The sequence below is a fragment of the Macaca mulatta genome, chromosome 14, assembly GCF_049350105.2.
Source record: "Macaca mulatta isolate MMU2019108-1 chromosome 14, T2T-MMU8v2.0, whole genome shotgun sequence".
NCBI lineage: Eukaryota > Metazoa > Chordata > Mammalia > Primates > Cercopithecidae > Macaca > Macaca mulatta.
The window spans coordinates 89,953,887-89,973,557 of NC_133419.1; the positions used below are offsets into that span (position 1 = coordinate 89,953,887).

Consider the following 19,671-nt stretch of genomic DNA (forward strand, 5'->3'; position numbering starts at 1 on the left):
TTCACTGCATTAATATATAACAGCAACAAATATTTTTTAGAACATTTTAAAGATTTTATTTTATAAAAGTAATAAAAAATGTAAACTGTCTAGTAAAAAACTTAACCAAAAAAAACAAAACCACAAGACACATGTAAAAACAAGGAACTAAAGGAATGTAAGAGAAGGGCTAAGTAGATAACTAATACACCATGTTTCATGTAGGGACATTTAATATTGTAAAGATGCCAATCTCTCAAAATTGATTTACAAACTCAATGTAACTCCAATCGAACTCAAATAGGTTTTCTTCATAAAACTTGGCAAGCTGACTTTAAAATGTATGCAGAAATGCAAAACAGCAGAAACAAAGTGAAACACTAAAAGAAAAGGAGACATAATTTGGCCTTCACATAATAGAACTTACTATAAAGTTACAGTAATTCAGAATGTGTTTCTTGTGTATAGATAAACTGACCAATGGAACAAAGACCCGTAAACAACTATATATGTATCAACTATGATATGTGACAGAGAGGGCATGTCAGATTAATGGGAAAAGAGTCTATTTGATGAAGGAAAAAATTGGTTATCATATAGAAACAAAATCACATAACATCCTTGTTTCAAACCACCCCAAAACATTAATTCCTGAATAGTTAAGAACTTAAATATCAAAATCAAAATTCAAAACTTTTAATAGAACATAATATATTAATCTTTTGGATATTAGCATAGGCATTGGATTTCTCAAGACATAAAAAGTTGGAACTCAATCAAAACAAGTAATACATTAAATATACAGGCAAAATAAAACTATTTTTTCAATGTCAAAGAAATGAGAAACTCAAAATTCACAATAGTGGTAATCTCTTGCCAGAAGAGAGAAGAAAAATATAGACATATGATGAGATAACCAAATATATAGATGTAAATTATGCATAATGTTCTAATTCTAGTTGTATGTACAGATATTCATTGTATCATAAGTAATTTGTATAAAATAAATAAAGGAGGATCATGCCTAAATTAACAAATTGGGATAGGAACTGAGGAATATTAGTAATCAGATTCTATCCGCCTAATATAAACAAATAAAAATAATTATGTATGTAAATTGTTTAATTTAATGCCTATCATATAGCAATAATTCCTATTAATAATAATAGGAACACTGTTCTCTGGATTACCACTGAATTCTACATCCCAGATCAGCTGTGCTTCATACAAGTTAATTACAATCACATGACACAATGTAATTTTCAAAGAATCAGTCCCCTTTGGTATTGATGCAATATTTTTTGGCAACAAGTTTGAATTATATTCTTGCTAGCTTGTCATCTGTTGTTGTCTGGTACTATCTACACTTTTTAGATGAACAGTGTACAAAAATATAACAAGAGATGGGGTCATATCTGTTTATATTTCCTGAAGTAGGCCACAAAACAACTCTATTTTAATGACACTAACTAAGAATATGTGTAAGACAGGTGCTTTTCTTATCTTGAATTTGTTCATGCACTTGATATTTCTAAATTAACTGTTGGCAAAATGTCAACTCTGTGTTTATTGTCAGCATATGAAATACAGTTCCTGAAAGGGAGACAGGATAATAAATAGTGTTTTCAGGAAAGCAGTAATTTTCATTGACTGATATAAAAAGTAATTAATATGTCCAGTTAGGCTATTTCTACATCTTAAGTTGGAACACCTTAGGGATACAGTTTAATGGATATACCAGTAAGTGGACAAATAGACATAATACTCTCTGGACTATCTAAAAAAGGTTAAATATAATTTTCTATCTCAATCAGTAAAATAATTATCATTTGAGAGTGACAGGTTTTTCTTGTTTATATAGGGTTCCAGAGAAATAGAATAATTATCTCTTTTGATCTGGCATTTGCATATGATAAGAACACTTTAATTCAAAGGATTGTATATGACAATTGTATTTGTAGTTTCAATGTAGCTAAACAATAGTTAATTTAAAATATATCAGAAAAAAATCTGTCACAAAAGTTCAGGAATTAAGAGATACAAATAAATCATCCATATTTCCTTTGAGATTCAATGCTTTAAAGAAAATCTGTATATATCTTCATTGTCTAACTATGTATTGCATGTCTGGAAGTGTTTGATTATTGTGTTTATATTAAATTCCACAGTAATTTAATTCAAAGTGGCTTTAAGTATCCCCTTGGGATAAATAGAGTTTATTTTAGCATCAACTTCTTTACGATTCTGCAAAATCCAACTGGAAATTTTACCAACAACCCACTTTCTCATACATGTTTGTTCCTGAATATAGTTAGTTTTTTAAACTAAGAAGAAAACTTCTTTTTAATAGGTTTTCAGAGTACAAAACATTCTCATTCAGAAGCAGTGGAGTGAGGGAAATGGAGATGGACCCATTTTAAAATGGCAAGATTATAAGAAAACATTTTATCTAGTTACTACATGGGCAATATTCTATTAGCTAAACAGATTGTTTTGTTTGATCATTATTAATCCATAAACTTCATAAGCATCAGTTATCTCATGTGTTTATTTTTTTAAAAAAATGACTGCTCTAAGTTATGTGTCCAGTCCATTCTATGTGAATGATTTGTTTTACCCTTCCCAGCTACTCCAGAGTTTTTAAATTTAATCAGGGTAGTTGTCACTAGATGGAAGTGTTACTTTCAAATTTCAAGTCCCACCTGTCAAGGTGTCTAAGATACATAATTAACTCAGGATTCCATATGTAATTTTTAAAACTATAAATAGATTTTAAATGAGGACATATAAATAAAACATAGTTTAGTTTTTGTTATGAACTAAATGCTGTTCTCTCCAAAATTCATTTGTTGAAGCCTTAGTCGCCAATGTGATGGTATTTGGAGTTATGGCCTTTGATACAAAATTAGATGTAGATGAAGTCATGAGAATGGAGTCCCCATGATAGGATTAATGTCTTTACTTTTTAAAAAATTTTTATTATACTTTGAGTTCTGAGCTACAAGTGCAGACCGTGTAGGTTTGTTACATAGGTATACACGTGCCATGGTGGTTTGCTGCACCCATCAATCCATCAACTACATTAGGTATTTCTCCTAATGCTATCCTTCCCCTAGCCTCCCACTCCTCGACAATCCCCAGTTTGTGATTGTTCCCCTCCCTGTGTCCATGTGTTCTCATTGTTCAACTCCCACCTATGAGTGAGAACGTACAGTGTTTGGTTTTCTGTTCATGTGCCACATTTTCTTAATCCAGTCTCTCACTGATGGGCATTTGGGTTTGTTCCAAGTCTTTGCTATTGTGAACAGTGGCGCAATAAACATACATGTGCATGTGTCTTCACAGTAGAATGATTTATAATCCTTTGGGTATATGCCCAGTAATGTGATTGCTGGGTCAAATGGTGTTCCTATTCTAGATCCTTGAGGAATCGCCACACTGTCTTCCACAACGGTTGAACTAAATTACACTCTCACTAACAGTCTAAAAGCATTCTATTTCTCCACATCCTCTCCAGCGTCTGTTGTTTCTTGACATTTTAATGATTGCCATTCTAACTGGTGTGAGATTGTATCTCATTGTGGTTTTGATTTGCATTTCTCTGATGACCAGTGATGATGAGCATTTTTTCCTGTATCTGTTGGCTGCATAAAAGTCTTCTTTTGAGAAGTGTCTCTTCATATCCTTTGCTCACTTTTGATGGGTTTGTTTTCTTCTTGTAAATTTGTTTAAGTTCTTTGTAGATTCTGGATATTAGCCCTTTGTCAGATGGATACACTGCAAAAATTTTCTCCCATTCTGTAGGTCGCCTGTTCACTCTGATGGGATTCAATTAAACTAAGGAGCTTCTGCACAGCAAAAGGATTAATGCCCTTGTAAGAAGAGGAGGACACCAGAGTACCCTCTCTCCTTCTCTCACCAGGTTAGGATACAGCAAAAAGGCAGCCATCTGTAAACCAGGAAGAGGGCCCTCATCAAACCCTGAATCTATTGACACTGTACATTCAGTGTCGCACTTCCCAAGCAACAGAAAAATGTTTGTTGTTTAAGCTGCCTAGTCTATGATATTTATTTATACCAGGGTGAACCAAGACAATCCTATAGAAAAATATTTTTAAATGCCATTTAAAGTAAGTTATCGAAGAGCATAATATCTAGGTATACCAAGTACATGTTTGTTTTTTTTTTTTAATCTCAAACAGTTTCTTATCTTAAATATTCTACTTAATAAATTTTAATCTTGAAATAGTTAATTGAGAGGGATACAATTTCCTTACCTATAAAACAAATATAACATAATAATCCTACCTGTTAGGGCTATTGTGAAAAGTAAAAACAGTCTAAAAAATGCAGACAGTATATAGAGTTAACTCATTGCCATATGGTCTCTGGATCACATCCTTTCACTAAACACTTTTTTCTGTATTTTAAAGTAAGTGCTATCTGTTCCACTCACATTATTAATTGAATACATATTTATTGTGATCGGTACATAATTTGGGACACTATGAGTTCAATAGTGAACTAAAAACATAAAATTCCCTTTCCCTTAGGCTGCTTATGTTTTAGTAGAGGAAATACATTAATCAAATAACTTGATAAGCAAATACAATTTGTAACAGTGATAAATGAGAAACAGAGTATGAATACATGTAACAGGAAATCAGATCTAAATGGGAAGATCAGCAAGCCTTCCTTGATTAATGGAAAGTAAAAAGGAAACTGAGATCTGAAGAAAAAAACCAGAAGTCAGCTAGAAATAAGGACATCCATGCAGGGAAAAAGCAGCATGAGAAGTGATGTGTAGCAAATGAAAACATGGTGTATATATAATAAATAAATAGTAGGCCAATATGTTTGGTTTGGAAATGAAGGATGATGGAACATAAAGCTGAAGATGCTGGTCAGGGCAGAACATGCTAGACTTTACAGGTTACATTAAGAATGCGTCTTTATCGACCGGGTGCAGTGGCTCATGCCTGTAATCCCAGCACTTTGGGAGGCCAAGATGGGAGGATCACGAGGTCGGGAGATCGAGACCATCCTGGCTAACACGGTGAAACCCCGTCTCTACTAAAAAAATACAAAAAAATTAGCAAGGCCTAGTGGAGGGCACCTGTAGTCCCAGTTACTCGGGAGGCTGTGGCAGGAGAATGGCTTCAAACCGGTAGGTGGAGCTTTCAGTGAGGCAAGATCGCGCCACTGCACTCCAGCCAGCCTGGGCGACAGAGCAAGACTCGTCTCAAAAAAAAAAAAAAAAAAAAAAAAGAATGTGCTTTATCTTGTGTGTGTGTGTTTTTTGTTTGTTTTTGTTTGTTTGTTTGTTTGTTTGTTTTTGTTTTTGTTTTTGTTTTTTGCAGAGCGTCTCTCTCAGTCTGCTCTGGATGCTTTAAGAAAATATCATAAACAGGGTGGGTTATAAACAACAAACATTTATTTCTCTCTAAAAATTCAAGATCAAGGCAGATTCAGTGCCTGGTTAGGGCCCACTTCCTCATAGACAGTGCCTTCTGCTGGCATCCTCACATAGTGGCTAACTAGCCCTCTGAAGCCTCTTTTATGAAAGCACTAATCCCAGTCATGAGGGCTTTGCCTTTATGACCTAATCACCAAGTCACCCAAAGGCTCCACCTCCTCATACTATTGCCTTAAGGGTGAGGATTTCAACGTATGAATTTTGGGGGGACACAAATATTCAGTCCATAGCACAGAATGATTGTGCTTTAAGCCAGGAAGTGGCATGAAGAGATTAGTATTTGGCGATGATTATTCTCAGTGAAGTGTGGACAACAGATTATAAGGAAGTAATTTTGGCAATTACTTTACTTTGTGTAGTTAATCATCACACCAGTAAAATTTTGTTAGAAACAAGGACCACATTTCAAGTTAATTGTGTATGAGTTACATATAGAAGGGATTCTGTTATGACTAAATATTTTACTTATCAGTAAATTTATTTTGCTAAATACTAAAACATATAATTCTAAAACTGGAAAACTGAAAGGGCCTAGCTCATATCGTACCTCCCACCCACTGTCTAAACTACTTCTCTGACAGTCTCCAACCAAAGGTAATTTACACTCTGTTTGAATTCTTCTGGAAAACAGGCTGTTCCACTGTTCTATTTTGTTTTCTAACACTAGGATGAAATGTGAGTCTCTCTAACTTCTACCCACAGAGCTACTCCACATAATAATTTTCCTAAGACAGACATTCAAAAACTGAAGATAAAAGTGGTATAATTTCCTAATATAGTCTTGCTTTCTCCATGCTAAATACAATTAGTTGCCTCTACAATTCTTGATATAATTTTAAGTCTCCATCATCTTTGTGCACCAATATTCAGCACATTCTTGACAAAAGCTCATTGCACAGAGCAGCACTGAAGACTAGCATCTCTGTTACTAGGGATGTTATCTGCTAATTTTAAGATTGTGTTATCTTTCAGGGAAATTATGTCACATAAAGGCTCATCTCGAGTTTCCAACATACAGATTTTCTTCACATGAATTTCCCATTAAACAATGATCCCTTTATCCTATACTCAAAAGAAAAAATGGGAGTGGGTGAGAGAAGGTACATAAATGCAAGAATTAACCTTTTCTATTATGTTGGTTGTGAATCCTACATTCTTATATTTTTTCCCTCTCATCTTTGCCTCAGCTGGAAATTTTATTTGATTGCCATTTATTTATTTATTTTTAGAGACAGAGTCTCATTCTGCCACTCAGGCTGGAGTCCAATGGTGTAATCATAGTTCACTGCAGCCTGAAACTCCTGGGCTCAGCTGATTCTCCCACATCAGCCTCTAGAGTAGCTGGGACTACAGGTGCATGCTACCACACCTGGCTAATTACTTTTATTTTTGTAGGGCTATTTTGCCTAGGCTGGTCTTAAACTCCTGACTTCAAGTGATCCTCCAACCTCAGCCTCTCAAAGTGCTAGTATTACAGGAGTGAGCCACCACACAAGGCCTGAAAGTTTTACATTTATGTTCTCCACATTTTCATCCAAATTCTTGGCAAAGCTATTAAAATGTACCAAATCCTGTGAAATAGCTGACTCTAGAGAGGACTCACAAACTACCTGTTTTGATAAATTAACTTTCAAATGAACACGTTGCTCTCAACTGGTAATTTTCTCAACAAATTACTGGAACATAAGATGATATTCTACATGTAAATATGTACACTAAAGTATTGTTCAAAGGGATTTCAAAAGGCCAGAGAGGTTAGTTTGAATAATTGGTCATTTTTCTGGGTGCTTCAACAATTAGGAAAATAAAATTAAAAATAATGAAAGCTTAAAGGTGATAAAATATTTTAAAATTCTGATTTGGCATTGATGTTTGTCTAAAAATATGTAAATATGTGCTCACTGAGATCAATTTTATTAACTCTTCTATTCCAAGGAAAATTTTAATCAAACCAAACAATGCCTATATAAAGCCTAATTCTCTTAGGCTTTAGAATAAAAAATCTGTAGTTCTTTCATGGCACTTTACAAGTCATCCAGTTCAACCTTCTTTTTGCCTCTGTTCACACTGCCAGTTTGTAAAGCTGCAAGAATGGGAACCCAAGTCTCCTCTCCATAATGTGTGTCACTTCCCTAGCAATGCATCGCTCCCCAAAACAGAGTTGCAAATTCAGACTCCTTGTCTAGTGCTCTTTCCATATCTTTACACTTTCTTACTCTTTCAGTTGCTTATACTGTTACCCAATCAACAAATTTTCCTCTCATTTTATGTAAATCTTGACAAAGGCTTCTGAAATTGGACTGTACATAGTTATTACTTGATGGGCTATTTTAAAATAAACCACTTTCTACTACTGCACTTCCGAAGTTCTTATTCCTGAGGTCTCAAGTCAGGTGAGGACTCTAAATCAGCACTCACTGATTTATAGGACAATTTGAAATCAGACAAACCTGAATATGAAGCCCCTTTACTAGCTGTGTGAGTTTAGGTAATTATGTGACTTTATCTCAGTCTCGTTTTCCTCATCTGCAAAATGAAAAAAAAATAATACACCTACCCCAAAGGGTTGTTGTATGTATTAAGTGAGCATATATACTATTTAATGCAGTGCCTGACATATAGTAAGAAGTCAACAGAAGTTGTTATTATCATCATCCTGATGTCCGTAGTCATCCACACATTTAAACTTGCTTCAGAATTTACATGAACTTATGGCATGGCTTCCTGAAAATCTCCAGGCTACCTTTCCAGCTACAACTTTGAAAAGTGACATTCTCATTGCAGTTATATAAACTGAGCTTTATTTCACTCACCTTATCTAAAGAAGTCAAAGAAAGTTCTAGGCAACTACTATGTGTTCTGTAAATATATGGTAGATGAATGAATGAGGCTAAGAGATGATCCTTCAATGCCCTTATTTTATTTTATTTTTTTTAATTTATTTATTATTATTATACTTTAAGTTGTAGGGTACATGTGCATAACGTGCAGGTTTGTTACATATGTATACTTGTGCCATGTTGCTGTGCTGCACCCATCAACTCGTCATTTACATCAGGTATAACTCCCAATGCAATCCCTCCCCCCTCCCCCCTCCCCATGATAGGCCCCGGTGTGTGATGTTCCCCTTCCTGAGTCCGAGTGATCTCATTGTTCAGTTCCCACCTATGAGTGAGAACATGCGGTGCTTAGTTTTCTGTTCTTGTGATAGTTTGCTAAGAATGATGGATTCCAGCTGCATCCAAGTCCCTACAAAGGACTCAAACTCATCCTTTTTTATGGCTGCATAGTATTCCATGGTGTATATGTGCCACATTTTCTTAATCCAATCTGTCACTGATGGACATTTGGGTTGATTCCAAGTCTTTGCTATTGTGAATAGTGCTGCAATAAACATATGTGTGCATGTGTCTTTATAGCAGCATAATTTATAATCCTTTGGGTATATACCCAGTAATGGGATGGCTGGGTCATATGGTACATCTAGTTCTAGATCCTTGAGGAATCGCCATACTGTTTTCCATAATGGTTGAACTAGTTTACAATCCCACAAACAGTGTAAAAGTGTTCCTATTTCTCCACATCCTCTCCAGCACCTGTTGTTTCCTGACTTTTTAATGCTTGCCATTCTAACTGGTGTGAGATGGTATCTCATTGTGGTTTTGATTTGCATTTCTCTGATGGCCAGTGATGATGAGCATTTTTTCATGTGTCTGTTGGCTGTATGAATGTCTTCTTTTGAGAAATGTCTGTTCATATCCTTTGCCCACTTTTTGATGGGGTTGTTTGTTTTTTTCTTGTAAATTTGTTTGAGTTCTTTGTAGGTTCTGGATTTTAGCCCTTTGTCAGATGAGTAGATTGCAAAAATTTTCTCCCATTCTGTAGGTTGCCTGTTCACTCTGATGGTAGTTTCTTTTGCTGTGCAGAAGCTCTTTAGTTTAATGAGATCCCATTTGTCAATTTTGGCTTTTGCTGCCGTTGCTTTTGGTGTTTTAGACATGAAGTCTTTGCCCATGCCTATGTCCTGAATGGTACTACCTAGGTTTTCCTCTAGGATTTTTATGGTATTAGGTCTAACATTTAAGTCTCTAATCCATCTTGAATTAATTTTCGTATAAGGAGTAAGGAAAGGATCCAGTTTCAGCTTTCTACTTATGGCTAGCCAATTTTCCCAGCACCATTTATTAAATAGGGAATCCTTTCCCCATTTCTTGTTTCTCTCAGGTTTGTCAAAGATCAGATGGCTGTAGACGTGTGGTATTATTTCTGAGGACTCTGTTCTGTTCCATTGGTCTATATCTCTGTTTTGGTACCAGTACCATGCTGTTTTGGTCACTGTAGCCTTGTAGTATAGTTTGAAGTCAGGTAGCGTGATGCCTCCAGCTTTGTTCTTTTGACTTAGGATTGTCTTGGAGATGCGGGCTCTTTTTTGGTTCCATATGAACTTTAAAGCAGTTTTTTCCAATTCTGTGAAGAAACTCATTGGTAGCTTGATGGGGATGGCATTGAATCTATAAATTACCTTGGGCAGTATGGCCATTTTCACGATATTGATTCTTCCTATCCATGAGCATGGTATGTTCTTCCATTTGTTTGTGTCCTCTTTTATTTCACTGAGCAGTGGTTTGTAGTTCTCCTTGAAGAGGTCCTTTACATCCCTTGTAAGTTGGATTCCTAGGTATTTGATTCTCTTTGAAGCAATTGTGAATGGAAGTTCATTCCTGATTTGGCTCTCTGTTTGTCTGTTACTGGTGTATAAGAATGCTTGTGATTTTTGCACATTAATTTTGTATCCTGAGACTTTGCTGAAGTTGCTTATCAGCTTAAGGAGATTTTGGGCTGAGACAATGGGGTTTTCTAAATATACAATCATGTCATCTGCAAACAGGGACAATTTGACTTCTTCTTTTCCTAACTGAATACCCTTGATTTCTTTCTCTTGCCTGATTGCCCTAGCCAGAACTTCCAACACTATGTTCAATAGGAGTGGTGAGAGAGGGCATCCCTGTCTTGTGCCAGTTTTCAAAGGGAATTTTTCCAGGTTTTGCCCATTCAGTATGATATTGGCTGTGGGTTTGTCATAAATAGCTCTTATTATTTTGAGGTACGTTCCATCAATACCGAATTTATTGAGCGTTTTTAGCATGAAGGGCTCTTGAATTTTGTCAAAAGCCTTTTCTGCATCTATTGAGATAATCATGTGGTTCTTGTCTTTGGTTCTGTTTATATGCTGCATTATGTTTATTGATTTGCGAATGTTGAACCAGTCTTGCATCCCAGGGATGAAGCCCACTTGATCATGATGGATAAGCTTTTTGATGTGTTGCTGAATCCGGTTTGCCAGTATTTTATTAAGGATTTTTGCATCGATGTTCATCAGGGATATTGGTCTAAAATTCTCTTTTTTTGTTGTGTCTCTGCCAGGCTTTGGTATCAGGATGATGTTGGCCTCATAAAATGAGTTAGGGAGGATTCCCTCTTTTTCTATTGATTGGAATAGTTTCAGAAGGAATGGTACCAACTCCTCCTTGTACCTCTGGTAGAATTCAGCTGTGAATCCATCTGGTCCTGGACTTTTTTTGGTTGGTAGGCTATTAATTGTTGCCTCAATTTCAGAGCCTGCTATTGGTCTATTCAGGGATTCAACTTCTTCCTGGTTTAGTCTTGGAAGAGTGTAAGTGTCCAGGAAATTATCCACTTCTTCTAGATTTTCCAGTTTATTTGCGTAGAGGTGTTTATAGTATTCTCTGATGGTAGTTTGTATTTCTGTGGGGTCGGTGGTGATATCCCCTTTATCATTTTTAATTGCGTCGATTTGATTCTTCTCTCTTTTCTTCTTTATTAGTCTGACTAGTGGGCTGTCAATTTTGTTGATCTTTTCAAAAAACCAACTCCTGGATTCATTGATTTTTTGGAGAGTTTTTTGTGTCTCTATCTCCTTCAGTTCTGCTCTGATCTTAGTTATTTCTTGCCTTCTGCTAGCTTTCGAATGTGTTTGCTCTTGCTTCTCTAGTTCTTTTAATTGCGATGTTAGAGTGTCAATTTTAGATCTTTCCTGCTTTCTCTTGTGGGCATTTAGTGCTATAAATTTCCCTCTACACACTGCTTTAAATGTGTCCCAGAGATTCTGGTATGTTGTATCTTTGTTCTCATTGGTTTCAAAGAACATCTTTATTTCTGCCTTCATTTCGTTATGTACCCAGTAGTCATTCAGGAGCAGGTTGTTCAGTTTCCATGTAGTTGAGCGGTTTTGATTGAGTTTCTTAGTCCTGAGTTCTAGTTTGATTGCACTGTGGTCTGAGAGACAGTTTGTTATAATTTCTGTTCTTGTACATTTGCTGAGGAGTGCTTTACTTCCAATTACGTGGTCAATTTTGGAGTAAGTATGATGTGGTGCTGAGAAGAATGTATATTCTGTTGATTTGGGGTGGAGAGTTCTATAGATGCCTATTAGGTCTGCTTGCTGTAGAGATGAGTTCAATTCCTGGATATCCTTGTTAACTTTCTGTCTCGTTGATCTGTCTAATGTTGACAGTGGAGTGTTGAAGTCTCCCATTATCATTGTATGGGAGTCTAAGTCTCTTTGTAAGTCTCTAAGGACTTGCTTTATGAATCTGGGTGCTCCTGTATTGGGTGCATATATATTTAGGACAGTTAGCTCTTCCTGTTGAATTTATCCCTTTACCATTATGTAATGGCCTTCTTTGTCTCTTTTGATCTTTGATGGTTTAAAGTCTGTTTTATCAGAGACTAGTATTGCAACCCCTGCTTTTTTTTGTTCTCCATTTGATTGGTAAATCTTCCTCCATCCCTTTATTTTGAGCCTATGTATGTCTCTGCGTGTGAGATGGGTCTCCTGAATACAGCAGACTGATGGGTCTTGACTCTTGATCCAGTTTGCCAGTCTGTGTCTTTTAATTGGAGCATTTAGTCCATTTACATTTAAGGTTAAGATTGTTATGTGTGAACTTGATCCTGCCATTATGATATTAACTGGTTATTTTGCTCGTTAGTTGATGCAGTTTCTTCCTTGCCTCGATGGTCTTTACATTTTGGCATGTTTTTGCAATGGCTGGTACCGGTTGTTCCTTTGATGTTTAGTGCTTCCTCCAGGGTCTCTTGTAAGGCAGGCCTAGTGGTGACAAAATCTCTAAGCATTTGCTTATCTGTAAAGGATTTTATTTCTCCTTCACTTATGAAACTTAGTTTGGCTGGATATGAAATTCTGGGTTTAAAATTCTTTTCTTTAAGAACGTTGAATATTGGCCCCCACTCTCTTCTGGCTTGTAGAGTTTCTGCTGAGAGATCTGCTGTTAGTCTGATGGGCTTCCCTTTGTGGGTAACCCGACCTTTCTCTCTGGCTGCCCTTAAGATTTTTTCCTTCATTTCAACTTTGGTGAATCTGGCAATTATGTGTCTTGGAGTTGCTCTTCTCGAGGAGTATCTTTGTGGCGTTCTCTGTATTTCCTGGATTTGAATGTTGGCCTGCCCTACTAGGTTGGGGAAGTTCTCCTGGATGATATCCTGAAGAGTGTTTTCCAACTTGGTTCCATTTTCCCCCTCACTTTCAGGCACCCCAATCAGACGTAGATTTGGTCTTTTTACATAATCCCATACTTCTTGCAGGCTTTGTTCATTTCTTTTTCTTCTTTTTTCTTTTGGTTTCTCTTCTCGCTTCATTTCATTCATTTGATCCTCAATCGCAGATACTCTTTCTTCCAGTTGATCGAGTCGGTTACTGAAGCTTGTGCATTTGTCACGTATTTCTCGTGTCATGGTTTTCATCTCTTTCATTTTGTTTAGGACCTTCTCTGCATTAATTACTCTAGCCATCAATTCTTCCACTTTTTTTTCAAGATTTTTAGTTTCTTTGCGCTGGGTACGTAATTCCTCCTTTAGCTCTGAGAAATTTGATGGACTGAAGCCTTCTTCTCTCATCTCGTCAAAGTTATTCTCCTTCCAGCTTTGATCCATTGCTGGCGATGAGCTGCGCTCCTTTGCCAGGGGAGATGCGCTCTTATTTTTTGAATTTCCAGCTTTTCTGCCCTGCTTTTTCCCCATCTTTGTGGTTTTATCTGCCTCTGGTCTTTGATGATGGTGATGTACTGATGGGGTTTTGGTGCAGATGTCCTTCCTGTTTGATAGTTTTCCTTCTAACAGTCAGGACCCTCAGCTGTAGGTCTGTTGGAGATTGCTTGAGGTCCACTCCAGACCCTGTTTGCCTGGGTATCGGCAGCAGAGGCTGCAGAAGATAGAATATTTCTGAACAGCGAGTGTACCTGTCTGATTCTTGCTTTGGAAGCTTCCTCTCAGGGGTGTACTCCTCCCTGTGAGGTGTGGGGTGTCAGACTGCCCCTAGTGGGGGATGTCTCCCAGTTAGGCTACTCAGGGGTCAGGGACCCACTTGAGCAGGGAGTCTGTCCCCTCTCAGATCTCAACCTCCTGTTGGGAGATCCACTGCTCTCTTCAAAGCTGTCAGACAGAGTCGTTTGCGTCTGCAGAGGTGTCTGCTGCGTTTGTTTAGTTTACTGTGCCCTGTCCCCAGAGGTGGAGTCTACAGAGACAGGCAAGTTTCCTTGAGCTGCTGTGAGCTCCACCCAGTTCGAGCTTCCCAGCAGCTTTGTTTACCTACTTAAGCCTCAGCAATGGCGGGCGCCCCTCCCCCAGCCTCGCTGCTGCCTTGCCGGTAGATCACAGACTGCTGCACTAGCAATGAGGGAGGCTCCGTGGGTGTGGGACCCTCCCTGCCACGTGTGGGATATGATCTCCTGGTGTGCCTGTTTGCTTAAAGTGCAGTATTGGGGTGGGACTTACGCGATTTTCCAGGTGTTGTGTGTCTCAGTTCCCCTGGCTAGGAAAAGGGACTCCCTTCCCCCTTGCGCTTCCCAGGTGAGGCAATGCATCGCCCTGCTTCAGCTCTCGCTGGTCGGGCTGCAGCAGCTGACCAGCACCGATCGTCCGGCACTCCCCAGTGAGATGAACCCAGTACCTCAGTTGAAAATGCAGAAATCACCGGTCTTCTGTGTCGCTCGCGCTGGGAGTTGGAGACTGGAGCTGCTCCTATTCGGCCATCTTGCTCCGCCCCCCCAATGCCCTTATTTTAGAAAAAGAGAATACCAAAAGTGATTACCCAGGAAATCTAGTTAAGATCTGGAATCAGAACTCAGGACATACTCTTTCCATCCTGTCGCTCAGGCTCAACAGCTCTGCCTCCACCCTCCACTCTCTATCCCACCACTTTAGAGGCTGGGATTTCCTCTGGAACAGCACCCAATTAAAGAAAATTTTCAAGGCCACTATAGCTTTTGCATGAGACTGTGTAGATGATCTAGTCCAATCTCCTTTTTTTTTTTTTGTCCCAACTTATATTACAAGTGTGTAAACAGGCCTAACTGATGATACCATTAGGCTACTTGACTACATATACTTTTACATTTTATGCCTCAGTTTAGCTCCCAGATGCATTATGAAAATTAGCCAACCCAAGTTGTTACTACCTATCTCAGTTGACACCACAGATCTACAGCTCAGACTGCTGCTATCCCTTCTATTTGTATTGGCATTGTACCTCTTCCAACACCCATGATAACTACCAGATGGACTCTTTATTAATCTTTCAGTTACAGAAGAAAGTGCCCCCAGTGTCACTTTCTCTGTAATGGCTTGCTAGGGACTATATCCCTATCTCTACCCTCATTTACAACTCTCCAAATTTCCCTTTCACATACATTTAGACAAATCTGGAGCATCTGTCTCAGTGTTTCCTTTTTGCATTTCACCATATCTCTCCTAGAGCACTTAATTCTTTCTATTGTAACAGTTTACGTATTTATCTCCTTGTCTCCCACATAAAGCTAGCAAGTGGCTGCACAGGAAACTGGCAAAGCCCAAACTGCCTCTTACCTTTGAGGATCTCAAAAATGCACGATTGTTAATAAATAAAATTGTTTCTAATAAGTACTCTTTGGGGAAAATATGTTCTGAGCAATGAAAGTCAACAAAAATAGTCATGAGACAGATACATGAACAAAAAGAGAAACCACATAAAGTAGGCTATACAATTTTCCAAGGCTACGGCAAGCATATTTTTATTGTCTATATAGTAATCAAAAGATCTGTGGCAGAAGATCAGAAAAAAATATTTTTCCTATGCATATAAGTCAAAACTGTAGTCCTAATTTAAATGTTTGGTTAATATCATTAATAAATTATAATGGAGATATAAATTTTGAATATAGTAGGCATTCCATGGGAAAAAGACTGCACTTAAGAATAAAAAATGACATTTCAGTGAAGGACTGGTTAAAAAGCTGATTACCTACCTTTTTTGATTGTTTTTGTTTGTTTGGCTTTTTGAGACAGACTCTGTCACCCAGAGTGGAGTGCAATGGCGCAATCTTGGCTCACTGCAACCTCTGCCTCCTAGGTTCAAGCTATTCTTCTGCCTCAGCCCCCTGAGCAATTTGGATTACAGGTGCATAGCACCACACCCTGCTAATTTCTTGTATTTTTAGCAGAAACAGGGTTTCACCAGTTGTTGAGGCTGGTCTTGAATTCCTGGCCTCAAGTGATCTGCCCACCTTGGCCTCCCTAAGTGCTGGGTTTACAGGCATGAGCCACTGCATCTGGCCTTTATTACCTATTTTGATAAGGTTATTTTGATAAGGTTACATATGAAAAGAATGATAAAAAAACATGTCGTGAGTAACTAGAAAATGATTAACAATAACTGAAGCAATCATTTCTTTTAAAAAATTTCTGAAAATAAACTACCAATTCAGTGCTCCTGGGGTTTAACCAAAAGCTCATGTATGTACCTTAATGCCATAATAAACTATAACTCATTCCAAATGATCCCAGCTCATTTCTGTCAACTAGCTTCCCTGGAGACTTTTAACTATGATGTAATTTTTGACTCAAGTTGACCTATCTTCTCATCTATAATCTGCTTTTCTTTTTTTCCCTTAATACTGTGCCCAAAAGAAGCTATCAATTCTAAAGAAAAAAAAATTGTGTAATTTTTTTTTTCATAAAACTAAAATGGCTACCAAAAATATATCGTTCATCCTGACTTTATATCCAGATTTCCTTATGCTTAACTCAAATCTTTTCTGTTATATGTCATCATTTTTATCTACCCTTTCTAAAAATGACATTCTTCCATTTTCAGTGGGAATGTGGTTTTTCCCTAGAAAAGCTATTACAAGTCAGAAGGACTCATAGCTATTACAGAAAGAGAAGGAAGGAATATTATAACATGATATTTTTGTCCCAGTTTTGTCTACCTTGTCTTTCCTGTGCCAAAAGTACAGAGGGCAGAAAACATTTACTTCTAGACTCTGTGTCTGTCTGGCAAAGTTAAAGTTCAACATAAATGGGATTCAGAATTGCATATGAACACAGCCAGGGGTTCCTAAAGACAATATTGTCTAGTGAACAGTTCACCAGGTGAAAAAGATTATGAAATTTTAATCACAATTAATACCTGTGACCTCTACCAAGGACACTTGTCTCCAGAACCTAGAGTTGAAGAATTTATACAATAGTAAACACTGCCTTCGCTTTTCCTTATAGAAATGGACCAAGTGAAAATGGTTTGACCTTGTTGGCTGAAAAACATTATTGAAGTGGAAATTTTTTTAGTTTATCTATTAAATTCCTATCAATATTTATGCCCATCCCTTATTCTATACACCTTTCTAAGGCTCAACAACAAGGTTTCAAAAGTTACAGAGCATTTGATTTTATATCATTCTTACATTTTCCTCCCTCTACAGAAATTATCTGTGCACAGGAGAAGGCATGGAGAAGTCGAAAGTGTTTTGCAGAGCATGGTTGACTAGATAGCTGAAACAGGCTTTGTGTCTCCTACATCATGGGTCCAGCACATCTGATCACAATTACTGAGTGTTTAGTTACCTCTCAGCTACATCTCATCAAAAACAATCATTCCAAAATGTTGTCTCATTACTCTTTATCTTTAAACCATGTTTAATTTTTCAACATTCCTCTGAAAATTAGAAGCCAAAACAGATATACTGGTGGCCTGAACAAACAAAAACAAATTGAGAGAAAACACACATAGCAATGATACTTCCTCATTGATTAGAATTTTAATCAGACTATCCATAATGATATATATTAAAACTCATATCGTGAATACAGGATATTCAATATAAAGATTTTTTTCTCATGTCTGCTAAGCATAGCCTACTTAAACATATTGTCTATTTTGATCCTCCTGAACTCAATCCTGTTTCTTATTAACTCTTATTAATTGAATCTGTACAATTGTTTTTAAATTCTATCTCTGTCCTCAAAATACTAGCAATCTTAGCTAAATCGGCATGTCTTTTAACTATTACTTTCAACTTTTGAATGAAGTCGACTCATCCAGTCTTTCCTTGGGGAAAAAAATAAAACACTGCCTCCAAAATAAGCTATCAATTCAAAGAGAAAGAACTCTGGATGCAAAGAAAGAGCCAAAATGCCTAACACAGTAGGTACTCAGTTAAGATGGACTAAATGAATGGATAATTTTGTGCAGACTATTTTCCTACATTTCCTGATATATGCATGTTAAAGCATTAGATTCTTCTGACAAACCCTTCACAGAGTTTAACTGGCCAACATGCAGTGAACCACATTAGTTCAGTTGTTGGGAAAATAATGTTTAGTTTGGTGCGAAATCAATTGCAGTTTTTACTTTCCATGGCAAAAACCACAATTCCTTTTGCACCAACCTAATAAATTAAATGAAATGTAAGATGATATATTTGTAGTCCCCTTTTCTCCAATCGACAATCATTGCATAGTTTCCAAATGTTACAAATAAAAATTTTACAATATCAGTGCCACATTTTTACAAAGACAAAGGAAATGCAATTCAAATTTAATCTTTTTTCTCTAAAAAACTAATATTGAGTGAGACCACTACATCACATCTTGAAATTTCTTTAAAAAGTAAAATGACATACAGAAACACTTTTCTAATTGTACAAGTAAATTTCCACAAGGATATTCACTGCCCTATGATTTGCAATATCCAAAAAAAAAAAAAAAGAAATTAAAGTTGTCCAACAATTGAGAAATGCAAAATAAATTATGGTGTACATTTTGGCATTATGGTGCACTATGAAGTGGTTAAAGATAAAATAAGTTAGCCTCACATAATAGAAATGAGATAGTAATATCCATCCAGATTACTGAATTAATAATATGCACATGTATATATGTGTATCTACATATACAGGCATTGATATATAGGCATAAACATAAATGAAAGAGATTCAGGTGGTTATTTCTAAGATGTAGAGGGAAGTTTCTATTTTTTTTTCTATTGTATCATCAGTGTTTAATATACAGAATCAGGTATTTCTTTGGAAATTTAATATATTTTAATAATTAAGTACCAAGAATTAAATGGATAAATAACCAGTACAAATTCACAATAAAAAAATTAAATGGGTTAATATACTTTGAAAATCTAATAACATATCCAAAGGACATATGAAAACAGAGGGGGTATTCTGCACAATCATGTTTTTCATTGCAGTTTCTAGGTCAGTAAAATAACAGAAGTCAGTTACATTTCCAGAAATATGGGCATGTTTGTGTTCCATTTATTCAGTGAAATATTAAAAATAAATAAAATATTATTAACAAGATTGTGATAACAGAGATAAATCTAATGTGATATTTATGCTACATTTTACAGTAGGAAACAAAACTGTTGATTCTGAATGATCACACTGCTACATAAAAAAATAAAAAAATTGTACTGAGGAAATGCACCAAAATGTTAATGGTGGTTATGTGTGAGTGATGATATACATAACATTTTTTTCTTTTCCTCTATTTTCTATAATAAATAGGAAAACAACTAGTAAATATAAAACAGTTATAAGAAAAATTATTTTTTGTAAGAAAATAAAGTGGACAAGTCTTAAAAATACAATTTGAAGAATAATATTGTCCTCAAATATTGATAATATTTAAAAATTTTCCATTTCTACTTTTGTGCATTTTTCATTTTTCCCTAATGGTTTGCATTTATTTTCTTATTGGAAAATGGATGATAAACTTTTAAAAATTACCTTGAAAATATTTAATGGCTTAGGATGGAATCCTTCAGAAGAAGGGTATTAAGTTGCTGATCCATTTTCTTTAGACTTTTGATAAATGAGGATATACTAATGTAAAGTGCAGGATTCAAC

General features: G+C 36.4%; 1 protein-coding gene across 6 annotated transcripts in view; it reads right to left on the minus strand.

Moving 5' to 3' along the window:
* The window catches only part of NOX4 (NADPH oxidase 4), a 170,725-nt gene that overhangs the window by 134,520 nt on the left and 16,534 nt on the right, over nucleotides 1-19,671 (minus strand). Inside the window, exon 1 of one of the 6 annotated variants that reach the window (XM_077964903.1) lies at nucleotides 14,445-14,543. The exons of the other annotated variants lie outside the window; for them this stretch is intronic. The gene's annotated coding sequence lies outside the window, so the exon portion shown is untranslated. Of the gene's footprint in view, nucleotides 1-14,444; nucleotides 14,544-19,671 lie in introns of those variants that run through there. 6 annotated transcript variants of the gene reach the window in all.